At 47.6% G+C, this 17,608-nt stretch overlaps 1 protein-coding gene across 2 annotated transcripts in view; it reads left to right on the top strand.

The window, feature by feature from the left end:
• The window catches only part of LOC118971619 (uncharacterized), a 605,019-nt gene that overhangs the window by 199,467 nt on the left and 387,944 nt on the right, over window positions 1–17,608 (top strand). The window contains exon 6 of one of the 2 annotated variants that reach the window (XM_073239455.1): window positions 7,141–8,126. The exons of the other annotated variant lie outside the window; for it this stretch is intronic. The gene's annotated coding sequence lies outside the window, so the exon portion shown is untranslated. Of the gene's footprint in view, window positions 1–7,140; window positions 8,127–17,608 lie in introns of those variants that run through there. 2 annotated transcript variants of the gene reach the window in all.

Below are 17,608 nucleotides of genomic sequence, written 5' to 3'. Positions count from 1 at the left end.
CTGCCAACGCACTAACCCTAATACCCCCCTCAAAGCCCGACCCTTCCCGGCTCATCAAGCAAGGGGTAATGTCCCCGCTGCAGATTGGCAAATAGACTTCACTAACATGCCCCCTGTACGACGTACCAGATACCTACTCGTGCTAGTAGATACATTTTCAGGATGGGTTGAAGCTTTCCCCACCACTAACAAACGAGCATCCGTAGTTGCCTCTATCCTCCTCACCCAGATCTTTCCTAGGTTCGGGATGCCCACTTCCCTCCAATCAGATAACGGCCCTGAGTTCACTGCCCAAATTATCCAGAACCTCTCCAAGTCGCTCTCGCTCCCCTGGCATTTACATTGTCCTTATCGACCACAAGCTTCAGGAAAAGTAGAAAGAGCCAATAGGACTCTAAAAGACATCCTGACCAAACTATCTCTAGAACTACACCTTGACTGGGTTCGCTTACTTCCCTTAGCTCTACTCCGCATTCGAGCCCTCCCAAAAAAACCTTCCTTCTTGTCACCCTTTGAGATCATGTACGGCCGCCCGATTCTACCCCCGGGGCTCCCTTCCCACAAAGGACCAATTCCTCCCAATATAGCCCTTCCACTACTCTCTCTCCTCCGCACTGAATTGTGGAAATATCAAGATTGGCTCCTTCCTGATCCATCCGCCTCCCAAAATCCTCCTGTCTTACAGCCCGGCCAACTAGTGTTTTATAAGCCACCAGAGGATCAGCCCTCTCTCACCCCGAAATGGGAAGGTCCACACCCAGTTATTCTCTGCACCCCCTCGGCTGCCAAGCTCTCACTGCCTGATAACTCTGTCACCCCTTGGATTCATATCTCCAGGTTGAAACCAAATACCCAAGACTCACCTTCTCTGGACACCCAAGACCCATCAGTCACAATCCAGAGTCCTTCGGACACAGCCCAAGACGCTGTCTACTCTACCACGCCTCATCCCTCTGATCCCTTGAAGCTCCGCATCTCCCGTGCACCCTCTTTGCCATCCATACCTGAATCATGACTTTTTCCTCCTTTACTGCTCTCTCGCTTTTTTCCCTCATTCCTATTGTCTTCCCTGCCGCCCCATCCTCCTTTGTATGGCGATTCAAAGTCAAGCAGACTTACACACAGCATCAAACAAAAGTTACTGCCCTCATTGCCACATCAGACTGCCCTCTGAAAGGCTGCTCTGAGCCTTTGTACCTCCACTTTCCTCCCTCCACTGAAGTATTCATTTACAGCTACCTTTATTCTCCCTACCTCTGCTTCCTCTATGACCAAAGACAAGCCTATTGCAGGCGATGGCCAGACACCTACGGGGGATGCCCCTACTGGTCTTGCACCATTCACTACATGGGTGACTTCCAGTACCCACAGTATTACTCCTCCAACCGTTTCATGAAATATCCCAATGGCTCATTCTCCTTATCAATCCCAGATCCCTGGGACTCTCGATGGGCTGCTGGAGTAACAGCCTCAGTTTACTACAAGGGGTCCTCGACCCCCCACGGTACCCTTCATATCTCTCGAGAGTATGTTCCCTCTCGCTCCCAGATCTCTCAAGTTGCATCAGATATCAGACATTCCGAAAAGGTCATTATCCAAACTCTTGACGGCGCCTCTTCATCTTATTCCTCCTACTCTTGGTTACAGCTCATTCAAGACACCACCATCTTTCTCAACCACACCCTCAACACCGCCAATTGTTTCTTGTGCGCATCACTACAGCGCCCACTGCTGGCCGCCGTGCCCCTTAATATTTCCAACTACTCCTTCCATGCAGAAGGACAACCCCTCCGTCCCCTAGCAGACATACCCCTATGGGAGCCAGAATACCCAGATAATCTCACCATCCACCACTGTGTAGGCCCAACTCCACCCCCCTCCAGTGCACTTCACTGCCTCTCTATCTACACCCCTACCTCCGGCTCCAAGACTTTTACACAACCGGGACACTTCTTTTGGTGTAATGGCAGCCTTTTCAACTCACTGCCTCTCAATTCCGATACACCCTGCATTCTCGTCACCCTAATCCCACAGCTTACACTTTACAGCATGGCAGAATTCCTTGAGCTCCAACCTCCCTTGCACTCGCGCACAAAAAGGGCTGCTTTCCTTCCCATCATGGTCGGTATCTCTTTAATCACCTCAGCCATTGGGGTGGGGTTTTCAGGAGGAGCCTTGGGTCACTCTCTATGGGCAGTTAGAGATCTCGACGCCAAACTTGAGGGAGCCCTGGCATCCACTGCCGATTCCCTAGCCTCTCTCCAAAGACAAGTCACTTCGCTAGCTAAAGTCACCCTTCAAAACCGGCGGGCCCTAGATCTGCTTACAGCCGAGAAGGGTGGCACCTGCGTCTTCCTCCAGGAAGAGTGCTGCTATTACATCAACGAATCCGGCATTGTAGAAACTGACATCACCAAACTCACTGACCTTGCCTCCAGCCTCCACTCTGCTTCCAATTCCAACCCATTCTCGTCAATACTAACAAACCCCCTCCTCACCTGGCTCTGGCCCATTGCAGGCCCCATAATAGTCATTCTTCTTGTCTGTCTCTTCTTACCCTGTATAATAAAGTTCATCAAATCCCAAGTCGGGAAAATCTCTAATCAAGCTTTCAACCAGCTTTTACTCAGGAACTACCAGCTTCTGGCCACGGAAGACCCCTCACCCTCACGTGACCTCCTCACCACATGCTGAGATGGACCCCTCTCTCCGCTGGAAACTGTTCCTGGAAACAATGGCCGCAGACGCCTGGCTCCTGACACCCATATCCTCTTGGCACCATTGGAATCAACAGGTCCTCAACCTATGGTTACAGGGAACCTTCATTGATTTCCAACCTGAAGAAGTCCACATCTACTCATCCTTACTGTGGGGAGTCCTGTCAACCCTTTCCTCCCAATCCTCAAACCCTCACTCCCTTCTCCGCCCCTGTTCAGCAGGAAGCAGTCAGAAAGAAAGCAACGCCCACAAACCCATAGAGGAGAAAGGGGGGAATGAAGGGTCCCCACCAGTAAGATGGCGAACTTCCGGCTTCTTTTCGGGGTCCTCGGTTCCCGCCGGCGCCACCTGAAGCCCAATCACCTCTCGCCCCCCTCCCAATCCCAGCACCTAGCCAACAGCCACCAGCCCCGTAGAAGTAACACCACAATCACCCTATGCCCCATCCTATATATCCCAGCACCTTTCCCTAATAAAGCGGAACTCTCCGGTAAATTGCTGTTGTGTGTCGCTCCTTTCCTTTCACACCTGGCCTGCTGGCAGGTGCCATTCAAGGACTGCAAGCATTGGTTTTTCTGCGAGCTAGGGCAGGCTGGGAGTTGCATGGCCGGTAGCGATGATGGAGAAGCTCGTGCTTGCCTGCTGTGTGCTCACAGAGCTCTGCCACACAGGCCACTTATATAGCCCCCACAGTGAGCCTGGGAAGAGGTGTCAGCATGACCCCAATTTATAGAAAGGAAACAGGGCCTGAGGAGTTGGGAGCCTCACTCTCAGGGCTGACCGTGCTCCCTGAAGCCTGCGGCCCTGGTCAGAGGTCAGGGAGGCTGACAGCCCAGCAGCAAGGAGGTGGAGCTACAGTGGGCTAGTGCCACTGCATCTCACCACGTGGCAGTGGATGGGCCCCACCTCTATATCTCCATCTGTACCCCCCACCACTGTACCCCTAGACCCAGGCGAGGCTCAGTGACACAGGCCTGGGAAGTGCTCTTTGCTCTTTGTGGTCAGCACCCAAGTCCTCTCAGAGGGAGGAGCAGAGTGACCTGGGGCTGCTGTCTGTGCCCAGGCTGAGCTGCCTCCAATCCTCAGTGATGGGGGCAACCAGTGGGGGCCCAGAGTGCTCCCCCATGCCTGTCAGAAAAGGCTGGGTTAGAGGCAAAGTGTACCCTGCTCCGCGTCCCGGGACACGTCTGCCCCTGAGCAGGCTCAGGGTCACCCCAGCCTGGGGCTCAGGACATTCTCTCTGGAGCACTGAGGCCTGAGTTACTCTTAGGAAACAGCTAGGGACAGGTTGTCACCTGGCTTTTCCATGGGAAAAGGAAGCTCAGAGACGCTAGGTTACTATGCCGAAGTCACACAGCTGGCTAGTGGGCACAGTGGGCTTTTACTGTGACTTTCCACGATATTGGACCCTGCCATGGGTCGGGCCCTGACTCTAGCTCTAACAGGCCCATGGGCCCTATGGGCTCTGCCAAGTCCCCACACACCTGAACTCAGCCACTTCCCAAGGGCTTCCCAGACATGAGGGGAATAGGTGGGCAGACTGGCTGCTTGGGGCTGCCTGAGGGTCATGCCTGGCTGTGTGCCCCCAGCTGTGTGCTCAGGAGGGTGGGTAAAGCACTTCCCCAGACGGAAGGGGAGGCAGGAGGAGTCCAGAGTCCTTGGCCTGCATCAGGATGTGATAGGGAAACCCGCTGACCCCGGTCTCCCGGGATCTGGGCAGGTGGGGCTCAGGGGACTCTCCCAGTCAGCCAAGCTGGCAACAGTGTCCTGAGCCTCGGGAACTGCAGGCCCCACTGGGACCAGTCCCAATGGCTATGGGTGGAGTCCCCCAGTCCCCTTCAGGTGGGGCTCTAGGGGCATGCGGGAGGGGCCATGGGGAACGGGCCCTGCACATGGCTTCTTGTGCTGACTCCAGCCCCCAGGCGGGTAGGGCCATGGGCCCAGAGGGACCAGGCAGAGCCATCTGCACCCCTGTGTGGGGAGCTGCGGTGAGAAGGGCATTGGGCCCTAATTTCTCCTCCACAGGCATGCAACGGGCAGGAACCTCTGGGACACTGCTGCCTTTCCAGACCCAGCAAGCAATCAGTGCGCTGCTCCCCACCTCCTACCCCGTCTAGCCGCACTCAGGTGTGAGGATGCCGCTGCTGCATGTCCATTGTGAGGGGACAGTGGCCTTGCATAGACTGACTGCCCTCCTCTTGCCCCCTCCAAGGTCTGTCAGGTAGTGACTGAGCAATGCATCGAGATGCTGACTGCTGTAAGCGGCCCTGGGAGTTAGGCAGAAGGAGGCAGCTCCTCCGGCACAGTTCCCTCCCTCCTGCCACTTAGGGCCGGTGGGTGCTGAGAAGGACATGCTTTTTGTTCAGCTCCAGGGGGGTTTCCACACAGGTGAACTGAGCTAAATTGGCTGCTGCCCGGGTAGCTCAAAGTGTATTTTTAGAGACACAGTCTTTCCTTCCTTCTCACCAAGCACTTCCATCACCCTTGACATTTATTTAGAGCTTTGCATCTACAACATGCCCTCACCCAGGTGCCATGTGGACTTCTCCCCAGGGCATAGCTTAACCTGGCATACATGGGAGGGGTCTCAGAGGGGCAGGTGCCCACCTGAGGTCCCATAGCTAGCAGACAACAGAACGACAGAGCAGGACACAAACCCACAGGGCGTCGGGGCCCACTTGTACCTCCCACAACAAAGCCGGCCCTCCTCAGAGTCCCCGAGTCTTGAGTAGACAGACATGCATTGTGGACAGGCCAGGAGGGGTGGGGAGTTGCTGCGCTCTGCAGAAGGGCCTGTATGAGGAGCCAGGAACTGCAGCACAATCCTAGCCCCCGTGGTAGGCTCCAGGCCCACTGCGGTGCATCTGCCCAGGGAGGACACTGCTTCCTAACCTGAACACACATGGATGACTGCCTATGTAGAGCTATGGGTTCCCGGGCTGGGCCTAGGCCCTCGGGAATGTATAATCCATGGTGGAAGGCAAACACTCAGAGCCCTTCATTTCTCTGCTTAGACTCTGCAATCAGCTAATTCACTGTCTTAGGGAGGTGGAGCTGGCAGGGACTCTTCTGAAGGTGGGAGGAATGTTAAAACAAGACTTGGGGACCACCTCGCCCCTCATCCTGCCCCTCAGGCACATGCCCAAGTGTAAAGGCTGGCCCCCAGCCAGTCAGAACCACACCCTAGTTCAGCATGTTTCCTGAGGACCCATGCTCCATCCTAAACGTTAGATGCAGAGAGAAATGAAACCTCATTCACCCAAACCCCCTTTCCGGGGTCCCCATCATCCCAGGGCACATAGGGGGAAAACTGTGATTGTGCCCCAAGTTGGCCCCCTGCCCAGATCAGCCTGCTGCCCATCCCTGCTTCAGGTACCCTGATGTCTCTCAATTCCCACACAGGCGTCCCCCACACTGCCTATGCCATGTGTGCTGAGGGTGGGAGCTGGCATCTCCCGAGGGCAATGCCACCAGGCCAGACCTCTGGCCTCACATATAGACCTGGACCCAGTGTTCTTGGGCAGCTGACTTCTACTAGCAGTGCGCAAAACAGGAAGTCCCAGGGACCAAGACTCATCCAGCAGGAATGAAGGTTTGTTTGAGGGGCCAGGTCAGGGGTAAACTCTGTGAGCCAGGAATTTGGATTGGCCTGGCCAGCAGGTTCACAACTGACAAGGTGGAAAGCATGCATTTGTTTACTTGTTTGTTGTTCTGTTTTTCCTTTTTTTTAAAATAGCCGGCAAGAGCCTCTTTCTCTGCCTTGATTTTGTCACATGTGCACATCTTTAGTTAATTGGGGTCTTCTCTCCTTTCTGTTACTGAGATCTGATTTATGCCATTTACAGCCCATGTTGTAGTACAGCACCAAGCCCCATGATGCCCTCTGCCCGACACAGCACGCAGGATCTCTCCCTGCACATCTGTGCCTCTGTGCCCCATTGTGGGAGGTTTTAGACCTGGCCCACAGCTGCCCAGGAAGGTGCCTCCAATGGAGCTAAGAGGCCAACATCCCCCGGGCTTGAAGGGGTGTCCCCAGACCCAGGATGCCATAGACCTTTCTGGCAAGGAAAGCATGTACTCCCCTCACCCCCACCAACCTCACCGAGGCACTAGGCCAGAGGTAGAAGAGGACATGGGCTGCCAGGTGGGCTTCAGGAAGCTAGGATGACCCCATATCCAAACCCAGGCTCTGTGAATCTAGTGGAGTAAAATGTTTCTCACAGAGATAGAGTTAAACATAGGTGCACCCTGTTACCAAGCAATTGCACTGTTAGAATTCGGAAGTGTGGTTGCCTCCGTGGGGTGCTGTGATTAGGGCAGGCTGGCCTCTGGAGCAGTGCTGATGTTTTCAGCGAGTAGGGATCTGTTGGTAAAAATTCTGTGTACTGTGATCTGTGTGCTTTCCTCCTTGTTTGATTTCAGTGCTGCCAGAGGTAAGGGTGTCCAGCTGTCGTGGGAGAGAACAGCATGTCTGGGAGCGCCAGGACCTGCTCTGATCCCAGCCTGACCAGGGGCCCTCCGGGGACTGGAGGGGCTGCCTTTCTGCTGCTGCTGTCATGCTGTGAGCTTCAAGCCAAACCTCCACTGAGCAAGGGTGGTGAGAGCAGCACAAGTTCTTAGATTAGGTAAAGCAATACAGCAGAAATGCCTGGGCTCCCAAATTCCTTGGAGTTTCCTCGATAAGAGCAGTGTCTTGTTCTAAGGAGGCAGCTCTGGGTGGGTCCCGGATGGGGGCTTGGCACCAGGAAGACCAAGTCATGATCAAAAGCTAGGAATTTGCATCCCTACCTGCCTTGCCCAGAGATGGGAGAAGGGCTGGAAATGGAGTTAATAACTGATTGTGCTTATATGAGGAAACCTCTGTAAAATCCCAACAGCATGAGATTTGGAGAGCTTCCAGGTGGGTGAACATGTCCACAGTGGAAAGGTGGACTGAACACCCCCTGACTCTATGGAGGCAGAAGCTCCTGTGCTCAGAACCTCCAGACCTGCCCTGTGACTCTCTTCATCTGGTTGTTCATTTGTGTCTTTTACTATATCCTTTATAATAAACTGATAAACAGTAAGGAAACTGTTTTCCTGAGTTCTGTGAGCCACTCTAGCAAATTAATCGAACCTGAGAAGGGGCTTGTGGGAACCTCCAATTATAGCTGGTTGGTCAGAACCACAGGTGACAACCTTGATTTATGAGTGGCATCTGAAGTGGGGGGTGGTCTTGTGGGACTGAGCCCTTAACATGTGGGATGTGATGGTATCTGCAGGTAGACAATATCAGAACTGAGTTGAATTGTAGGGCACCCAGCTGGTGGCACAGAATTGCTTGGTGTGGAAAAACACACAAAAAACCCAACAACCCACATGCGGTGGCAGGAGGGCTGTGAGCGTGGCTGTGGCGTGAGGAGAGTGCGGTCCCCTCCTAGGGCATGAGCCGGCACAGGGCTGAATCTCAGCCTGCTTGTCATTCTCTTCCTCTGGGGTCTCAGTGAAGGAGCAGAGAGGCTTGCTGGGGAGAGATGTTCAGACCCCAGGCTCTGGAGTCTACTTCACTGCAGGTGACCATGTAGGAAGAGGGGCTCCTCTGCCCTTCGCTGAGGCCTGGGGAACAGCTGTGGGAACACCCCCAACACAGCAGCGGCAGGTCTTCTCAGCAAGAATGGCTCCCTGACAGTGCAACACCCTGGTCAGATCCTGTGGACATGAACTATTTGACCTTCACTACAAGTTAGTAGCAGAGTCTTAGATTCTTTGCAGGCTGGGAAGCCAGAGTCAGACCACCAGACTGGGACCACAATCTCTGACCCCTTAAGGTTGGGGCTCTTTTACCCCTAACTCCTCTGCAGCTCCTGGACCTCACAGTTGTCATGGGCCTGCAGAGATGAGGAGCACTGGGCACCCTCCCCCCACCTTCCTCTGCCCCCTCCCGGGCCCAGGCTGCTCTCCTGCATGAGCTTCTGACATGGTCTCCCCACCAGCCACTTTGACCTGAATCCATCCTCCTTCCTGGAGAAACAGCCTGGCCCAGGTCCAATTATTCCTGCTCTCAGGGCGACAGATGAGAATTATTCATATCACATGGTGACATGTGGCAGCAGGTCAGGCTGATGAGAGAAGCTTCCAGCAGCCCTGAGGTCCAGTCTGCTTCCCTGCACCCCATGGCCTCTGGCCCCGCTGGGACTACTAGATTTCCCTCTAACTTCCCCAAGGACAACAAGAAAGGGGAGAATAAACAGTAACACCAAATGACAAGAAGATAATTCCTCCCCAAATTAATTTTCTTTGGTCCAAAGGGCAATGTACCAATAAAAATAAATAAAGAGGATGTTTTTGGCCAGTCACAGTTTAGATGCTTGCAACAAACTGAAATCTTGCAGTGCATATTTACATCTCATTAACAAAAGTCAAATGCATCAAAAGCATTAAAATTAAGATATTAAGCCCAATTATCCTGTCAACAGCAGTTGGGGGAAATTGTTAAGTATTTATTTATTCATTAACTGAGAGAGAATTTGAATGGTTCCCTAATTATGTATTGCTAGATATTTTTTTACCCCCTCCTCCTCCTGTGTTTTAAAAAAAATTGTTTTTGATTTTTATTTCTCTGCAGTGCAGTAGCCTGCACGACTTGGAGAAGCTGGGCCCAGGGAAGGCCTGGGGAGGGCTCGCATCATTTCTAGACTCCTTGTCATTGGGACCCCAGCCAGGCCTTGGTGGAGCTGCAGGTGACTAGGTGGCTGGGAAGGGCTGGGCTCCTGCTAGGCGGCTGTGTCCCCACAGTGCCCACTGGATCCCTGGGGAGGGTGTTTGACTGGCCCAGTGCACCTCCTCCAGGCTCATGGCTTCACTGCCAGCTCTGCAGGTCTGGGTTCCATAGGTCCAGTTGTGCCCAGGAACACAGCCACCCATACCCTTGTGCAGGTAACTGTCACTGGCCGTAGCTCTCAGGCCAATCTCTGATTGGCCAGAGTGGGTTATTGCATGAACGTCTGTTGAATGAATGGAAATCTCCTTGACAAAGCCCTTTACCACAGGTGAGAGGATTCGCTGGGTCCCAGGCTGAGCCCAGGTGTGGTCTTGGGCTTTGAGGGAAGTTAGGGGGCCCTGACAAGCTTCAGACAGAGGATTTGCCTGGAGCGCCCCATTTCTGGAAGTTCCCACCTTGTTCACTTGACCCTGTTGTCAGCTTCCAGTGGGGATCTGCTTTCCCCTTGAGTCTCCGCTATCCCAGCTCAGTTTTCTCTTCTTCCTGCTCGCCCACAAGGAAACCCCCTCTTGTCCTTAAAATCCTCAAGGTTCCCTTTGGCTCACGGCCATGCTTGATCCAGACCCAGTTTATCTACCACCTCCCGAAATACGCAGCAACTCTGCTGGTTGCCCATAGCACTTCAGGGCCCTGGGCTCTAGGATGCCAGGGTTCTGGCTTCTGTGATCAACACCTTCATCTTTTGTCATCAGTTTCTCCTCTGAAATTGGATTAATAACACATGTACCTTTTTTCTGTGCTCGCTGGTGACACTCTTTGACTCACTTTATGGGTGTTCACTGGAGGGCTCAGCTCACCTGAAAGTGCTAAACTCACTAATTAGTTCTAGTCGTTTTTTATGGTTACCTAAGGATTTTCTACATTAACAAATGTGATGTCTATGAATAAAGACATTTTTTTCTTGATTTTTTTCTCTTAATTTCTGTTGTTTTTAATCCTTTATTGTTTTTCTTGTGTATTGAATTGCATAAAACTGGCAGAAGGAAAAAAGAGCAGAGTGCTTAGTCGGCTACGAGGGGTTTCTGTGACTCAGGCCAGGCGAGGCGCACAGCTCCCCCACTTGATCTGTCCCTTGAGCACACCTGGACTCTGTCATCCGGGTCTGTGCCACCAGTGAAGAGACTGCCGACCTGTTGAGTGGCCCGCTGGTCTGTGCCATAGGGATGCTGAGATCATAAAAACCAGTGGATTTACAAAATAATTAGAGTTTAATGATGAATTCTGTGAAGCAAATGAAGACTGTCTCCGTGTGTGTCTGCTTTATTGTGTATCTGCATATGTGGTTTTGCAGGCTTGTGTGGTTCTCAGTCTGTGTTCATGGCTCCGGGTTTTTCACCTGGTGGGAGGTTAGGATTTTCCCCACTCCTGGTCAGGGGTCTTTCCGGAGCTCTAATCCTGACAAGCCCATAAACCTCTGGAGCTGCACTGCGCCTCGGCAGGCATTTGTCTTCGGCGGACCAGGAGTGGGCAGTTTCTCAGAGAACTGATCTCTTTACTGACAGTGAGATTCCTTCTGGAATCCAGTCTTTCCTACTCTTTTCCCAAACATGTTCCAGGGTGGAAGTTGCCTAATTTCTCATTCCCACGCACGCTTTCTCCCCCAATCCCATCTGTGAGTCCTTCAACAGGAGAACAGGAGCTGCTCTAAACCGCAAGTCCTAGGGGGACAGACATACAGTGCAAAGCACGAAGTTGAGGGCTTAAATGGTCTTCCTTTTCTTTTTTTTTTCTTTTCAGTTCTCTTTATTTCTATATTTTAAATTTCATTAAAAAATTTTCAAAAACGATTTGCTTTTTTTCCCCCAAGTGTCTTCTTTCCTGTATACTCTAAGGTATACTACTTAATGATCTGACATACAGAAACATTGTGAAACATCCGCTAATCAAGCTAATTAACATTTCTATCACAGATGTGTGTGTCCCCCTAAAATTCCTATGTTGAAACCCTCGTCCCGAGTGATGGCATTTGCCAGTGGGGACTGTAGGAGGCAGTCAGGGTATGAGGGTCTCCGTGACGGGCTCCGTGCACTGAGAGCCTCCTCCCTCTCTGCCCCGTGAAGACGTAACAAGCAGGTGGTCTTCAGCAGCCAGGAAGCGACCTCACCAGGAAAGGAAAGGAATACGCAGCTTCTTGAACTTGACTTCCCAGCCTCCAGACTGTGAAATAAATGTGTGGAATTTACATTTAAAAACAGCACATTCTAAACAGAAGCAACAATGAGGTCAGCGGTTTCGCTTTCGGCCCCACGCTTCCAGACTTACTCCTTGATCCCTTCGCGCACGTGCTAACGCAGCACTGGATTCCAAAGCAAATCGTCACCAAACTAAGAGAAGCTAATGATCCTGGCAGGCTAGGGGTGACACTGCACCCAAAGAAATCCAGTCTCATAATATTCACAGTTAGAGGAAATTTCTATCACAATGCAAAGACATGAAAAAAAGAAAGAAAAAACACCTTCTTGTTATTAACTCATACAACACGGCACTTAGAACCTTAATAAGGGTAAATCAGTAAGTAGATAAACAGAAAATTCAATACATTCCCTAAAAGGTTACTGTGCACATTCTCTGGAAGTATCAGAATTTAGGCGTTTAAAATTTTCAGTTTTTCTATATTCCATTTCACTAATTGTTAATAAGTTGAACAGACACACCCAGCAGTGCCCGCCACAGAAGTGCATCACTAAAGCCCCTTCTCCCCGGAGATGTGGCTCCTCTGAGCACAGCGCCAGCAGCGGGAGTGCAGTGAAGCTGGGCACTGAACTGAGCTCATGCCCTGTGGGACAGCAAATGCTGACAAGGTTTCCCAGCCACTGCTCAGTGGGCAGAGACTCCCCAGAGGGAGTGCTTTCTGGCAGGGAGCAGTTCTGCACAACTCGCTCACAGCCAGGAGAGGCTAGAGGCCTGCAGCCTCTGCCCTGCATGTCTGGGCAGCTTTCAGCCAAATCCCCTTTATCTCGTGTGTGCCTGTTTATTGGTTCAGCCTCTGAGGAGGAACAGTGTGGACACTTCCTTTCGGCTTCAGTAATGACATCTGCTGCTGGGAAAATCTTCCCTGAAAAATATGTCTTGGTGTCTAAGGCTGTGTGCTAGATCCAGCTGCCAGTTGGTCAGGTGTGTGATATGCGGTCGGTTTCTTAACCATGGCATCAGATTCTCGTCTTTAAAGTAGAGGCCTAATGAGTTTCCATCTCCCTGTCTCGCATGAGATCATGGAAGTGAAAGCACCAGTGCACGGCTTGAGAAGGCCAGGCGGTGCATTCCGACTCGGGGGGCCCCTTACACCTCGCTCCTGCAGCACGGCTGCGTGCGGGATCATGACTTTCTTCTGCTGAACAGAGAGCGGGCAAACCGAGAACACGAATCATCACGCTGTTGATTTGCAGAGGGCCATCTTCATGTGTTGCTTCATCATGAATTTCAAAATGTCCCAAAGAAAGCAAGTATTGTTTATATTACATTTAAAATGTATTCAGTGGTTTCCTTGTTCACTCTCTCATTTACTATTTATTCATCAAAAGTAAGGAGCACCGACAGCGAGCCAAGCACTGTGCTAGGTGCTGGGGTAGGACAAAGGATGCAACGGTGGGGAATTCAGTGATCAAGACATGAATCACAACATTCACGACACTGAACTACACGCCAACTAACAAAACACATCGTGGCGAGTTCCACCAGCTAGCTAGTAACTGAGGGAAGGAGGAAGTTTTCAGGAGAGGTGAGTGAAATTTCTGGGAGTTTGTCGAGGGAAGAAACAGGTAGGGAGAGAAAGGCAGTCAGGGCACAGGGAACAGGATGTGCAAAGGCACAGAGAACACAAGCCCACTGTGGCTGGGGACTGAGCCCCTCAGTGTGAGGGCTACAGCAAACAATGCTGGCGGATTTCCCAAAACCATCACCTTCCCCCAAAAGCACTCGTTCTTCTTCTTTTGTGGGTGAGACTGCCTCTTAGTATAGAGGCAGAAAATCTCAGAATTTCCATTCTAACCTTCCCTTACAGATAGGTCACTGGACAACACCCTATGCTGGCCAATGGGTCCTGACCAAAGCTTAATGGGAAATTCTGAGATGTGTTCCCCTTCATCAAATGTTGCTGGACCAGAGGTGCCTCTTGTCTTCATTATGTGAGCATGGCTACACGTGACTCTGGGAGCTGCCCTTGTTATACACAGTTCCCAGGGGGGGGCAGGACACACTGGGAACCAGAGACTCAGGGACTGGCTGGGCCACCATGGAGGAAAGAAAGGCTCAGGATGTGGGGGTCACATGGCTGCGTGGGACACAAACCGACGGGAGGTGTCGCCAGCCTCTGAGGATGGCAGTGCGGAAAGGATGATCTGTGGGCACATCCAGATGTGGCCGAACCACCCTTAGAATCACCATGAATCTGGACAGAACTTTAGTCTAAGTGAAAACTTTAGTTTTGTTGTTTGTTTTTGGATTTTTGACTCTTGTAGCACCAACTTGTTGAAAAGCTCTTTTCTCCTCTGAATTGCTTCAGAGTCTTTGTCAAAAATCAGTAGGGCTAATACATGGGTGAATATGTGGGCCTAATTCAGGATTCTCTGCTCTGCTCCGCTTATCCATCCCTCCACCTACTACAGAGACTCGAGGGCTGTAGCTGCACAGTAAGTCTTGAAATCAAGTACACTGACTTCTCTCACTTTATTCTTCAATTTCAAAGTTGTTTTAGTTGTTACAGTGCCTGTGCCTTTCATATAAATTTTAGGATAATTTGTCTATACCTGAAGATAATCTTGATAACAGTTTAATAATTGTATTCAACCTGTGTATCACTTCAAGGGAAATTGACATCTTTGCTGTTTTATCTTCTAATCCATAAACACTATATTTTCCCCATTTGTTTAGATCTTCTTTAATTTTGTATATCAGTGGTTAGGAGTTTTCAACACACCGGTCTTGTACATGTTTTGTTAGATTTAAAACTAAGTGTTATTATTTGTGAAATTGTAAATGGTAACATATTCAGTCTTAGTGCCCACAAGTTCATTAGTAGTTTATAGAAATACAACAGATTCTAGTATCTTATCTTCTATCCTGCAACTTTGCTGCATTTATTAACTCTAGGAGATTTTTATATATTCTTTGGGATTTTCTGCATAATTGTGTCACCTAAAAACAAGGACAGTTTTATTTTTTTCTCTCTTATTTGTATGCTTTTTCTTTTCTTTTCTTGACTTGTGATAAATAGGCATTTTATCACTATGCTGAAAAAAAGGATGAGAGCCAGCATCTTTGCTTTGTTGCTGACATTAGAGGGAAAACTTTATCTCTACTGTGAAGAAAAATGTTAGCTGAAAGTTTTTTGTTGATGTTCTTTATTAAGTTATGGAAGATCCCCTTAAATTAATTTTTATCTGAGAATTTTTTCTAACATGAATGAGCACTGAATTTTGTTGCATGCCGATTTTATACCAGTTGGTATGATCATGTTTAATCTTTAGCATGTTAATGTGATCCATTACAATAAATGATTTTTGAATATTAACCAACTTTGCATCCAGGAATAAACCTCATTTGATCATAGTATATAGTTATTATTACTAAACTGCATCTTGCTAATATTTTGCCAAGGATTTTTCTGCCTATATTCATAAGAGAAATTACTATGTGATTTTATATTTTTGTACTGTGTTGTCTGGTTTTGGTAGTTTCATGAAATGAAAATGAAAGTGCTCTCTCATCTCCTGTTTTCTGGAGGAGATTGTTTAGAATAAGTGTTAATTCTTCTTTAGACATTTGGTAGAACTCCAGTGAAATAATATGGACTTAGAGTTTTTTGGGGGCATGATTTTAAAATTTATTTTTCAAATGTCTTAATAATCATAGGGCAATTCAAATTATGCGTGTCACTTTATATGAGTTGTGGTAGTTTGCACTTTTTAAGGAATTGGTCCAATTCATCTAAACTGTCATGTTTACATGTGTAGAGTTATTCATAGCATTCCTTTATTATCCATTTTTTTATCTGCAAGAAGTGTAGTGAGATCATAGTAGTATTTGATTACTAATATCATTAATTTTTTGCTCTTTTGTCTAGCTAGAGTTTGTCAATTTTATTGATATTCTAAAAAAAAATTTCCTTTCATTATTTTCTTTATTGTTTTTAAATATTTCAACTTTTAAAATCTGCTTTTGATTATTTATTTTCTTCTGCTTCCTTAGGGTTTATTTTGTTCTTTTCCAAGGTTCTTGAGATCGGAGTTTGGATATGGACTGAAGACTTTTCATCTTTTATAATGCATGCCTTTAGTGCTATAAATTTCCCTTACGAAACAGCTTTAGTTGTGTCCTACAAATTTTGATATGTCCTGTTTTTATTTTCATTATGTTCAACGTATATTGTACTTTCCTTGAGACTTCCTCTTTTAACATGCTATTTTTAAGTGTGTTTAGTTTCTAAGAATTGGAGATTTTTCTATTACTGATTTATAATTTGATTCCACTGTGGTCTATATTATTGTAATCATTTTAAATTTGTTGAGGATTTTTTTATGGTCCAAGATATGGTTTATTTTGGTACATGTTCTCTGAGAACTTAAAAAGAATGTATATACTAGGGCTGTTGGGAGAAGTAATCTATAATGGTGATTAAATCCTATTGGTTGATGATTTTGTTGAGTTCCTCTATATTCCTGTTCCCATTCTGTCTAGTTATCAGTAACTAAGAGAAGAATATTGAGGTCTCCAACTGTAATGGTAGATTGCCTTTTAATCCTTCTAGTTTTGTCAGTTTTTGCTTCACATATTTTGTGCCGCAGTTGTTGGCTTGTACACATTTAGGATACTTAATTCTTTGATTGACCCTTTTCTTGTATGTCATGTCTCTCTTTGTGTCTAATAATATTTTCTCTGAAGTCTATTTTATCTGATATTGATGTGGCCACTCTTAGTTTCTTGTGATTAGTGTCTGTATGATACATCTTCCTCCACCTTTTTGTTTTCAACTTGTGTAATATTTTCATATTTTGAAGTGAATTTCTTGTAGATAGTATACAGTTGGGCCATTCTTGTAAACTACTCTGCCAATTTTGGTGTTTTAATTTATATCAACTATTTACATTTAATCTAAGTATTGATATAGTAGGGCTTAAATTCACCATTTTATATTTTGTTTCTTGTTTTTCCTTTTTCTATTTTCTTTTTCCTGACTTGAGGGCTACTTATATATTTTTTAGAATTTAATTTTGAGATACCTATAGTGTTAATTGTATCCTTTTGTATAGCTTTCTGAGTGGTTATTCTATGTGTTATGCAATGTCTACATGACCTTTTGCAATCTACTCATGCTACCATTTTAACACAGTCAACTTAAGTGTAGAAACCTTACGTCCATTTATATCTCTTTTCCCTTCCCCATCTATAATGTAATTGACTTAAACATTTCCTTTATGTACATTTAGAACTACAATAGGCAGTGTTACAATTTTTGCTTCTACTGCCAATCTTACTCTAGAAAACTCAAGAGGGAAGGGAGAGCCTACAGTGTTCACCTCCATTTTCAGGTTTTCTCTTCCTTCTTAATGCTCCAAGCCTCCTTCTTTTATCAATTCCTCTCTGTTTACAGAATGTTGCTTAGCAAAATTCTATGTGTTCTCAAAATGTCTTGATTTCCCCTTCATTCCTGAAGGATATTTTTTTGCGGCTATAGGAATCTGGGTAGACAGTTCTTATTCCTGGCCTCCATAGTTTTTTTTTTTTTTTTTTTTTTTTTGAGAGGGCATCTCTCATATTTATTGATCAAATGGTTGTTAACAACAATAAAATTCAGTATAGGGGGGTCAATGCTCAATGTACAATCATTAATCCATCTCAAGCCTAATTCTCGTCAGTCTCCAATCTTCTGAAGCATAACGAACAAGTTCTTACATGGTGAACGAATTCTTACAGAGTGAATAAATTCTTACATGGTGAACAGTACAAGGGCATTCATCACAGAAACTTTCGGTTTTGATCATGCAATATGACCTATAAACCATCAGGTCAAATATGAATATTCATTTGATTTTTGTACTTGATTTATATGTTGATCCCACATTTCTCCTATTATTATTATTATTTTTATTTTTAATAAAATGCTGAAGTGGTAGGTAGATGCAAGATAAAGGT

Source organism: Manis javanica, chromosome 6, assembly GCF_040802235.1.
Source record: "Manis javanica isolate MJ-LG chromosome 6, MJ_LKY, whole genome shotgun sequence".
Classification (NCBI taxonomy): Eukaryota; Metazoa; Chordata; class Mammalia; order Pholidota; family Manidae; genus Manis; species Manis javanica.
This window is presented reverse-complemented; position numbering and strand designations above follow the sequence as displayed.